The sequence below is a fragment of the Hyaena hyaena genome, unplaced genomic scaffold, assembly GCF_003009895.1.
Source record: "Hyaena hyaena isolate Hyena2069 unplaced genomic scaffold, ASM300989v1 scaffold_302, whole genome shotgun sequence".
In the NCBI taxonomy this organism is placed as follows: Eukaryota; Metazoa; Chordata; class Mammalia; order Carnivora; family Hyaenidae; genus Hyaena; species Hyaena hyaena.
In genome coordinates this window covers 436,194-437,282 of record NW_024080936.1, presented here as the reverse complement: position 1 = coordinate 437,282, position 1,089 = coordinate 436,194, and positions in this window count along the sequence as shown.

Below are 1,089 nucleotides of genomic sequence, written 5' to 3'. Positions count from 1 at the left end.
CGCCAGATAAATGCCAGACTCGCAGTTAAATTTTAAGTGTATCTAAGTGTTGCACAGGACGTACGTATACTAAAAAGGTTTTCATTGTTTATCAGAAATTGAAATTAGCCCCTTTCCCTACCCCAGACCCACCCTGGGGCTTACCCCCATCGGGTGGCCCTGGCACCCATCCCGCCCGCTCTCAGATGGGCCGTGCTGGCAAACGCCTGGTCCTGCCAGCTCGAAAGATAAGACCCGTCATGGTCATAAAATAATAAACTGGAAAAGTCTCTGCCTACCTGGGACCATGTCCCTCCCTGCTTCGAGGCCCCCAGGGTTCCCGTCACCCTCAGGAAAGACCCGGCTTATCCCTGCAGCTGTGACCTTCCCAGTACACCCTCCTCTGACCCTGCAGGCATTCGCGCTCTTTCTCAAACCCATCAGACGTTTGCTGCCCCAGGGCCTTTACACCGTCTGTGTCCCCCGTCTGCTGTGCTTTTCCGCCACCTCCGAGCTCCGTTCACACGTCCCAGACTCGCCGGCTCCGGGAGGCCGTCCTGGAGTCATCCAGCAAGGCCGGGCCCCCGGTGACACACGAGGGGCACACGTGTGCCCTGTTCCCGCTGTCACGCTGCATGCCTACAGGTCCTTCTGTCGAAGACCAGGCGGGGACTCTGCACAGGCAGCCCCTCCTCACGCCGTGGCCCAGCCCCCAGTGCACAGCCCGGCACACGGGAGGGGCTCCGAACACGAGGCGCAGCTACGTGGGCGCCAGACGACTCCTCTTCCTGCAAGGGAGGAAGCGAACCCTTCAACTTGGCAGGTTTCTCTAAGAGCCTTGTTTTTTTTTTTGTTTGTTTTTTTAATATTTTTATTTATTTCCAGGAGAGAGAGAGAGACAGCGTGAGCGGGGGAGGGTCAGAGAGAGGGGGAGACACAGACTCTGAAACAGGCTCCAGGCTCCGAGCTGGCAGTCAGCACAGAGCCCGACGCGGGGCTTGAACCCACGAACCGCGAGATCATGACCTAAGCGAAAGTCGGACGCTTAACCGACTAAGCCACCCAGGCGCCCCTCTAAGAGCCTTGTAAATGCTGATGCCAAGCGTCCCC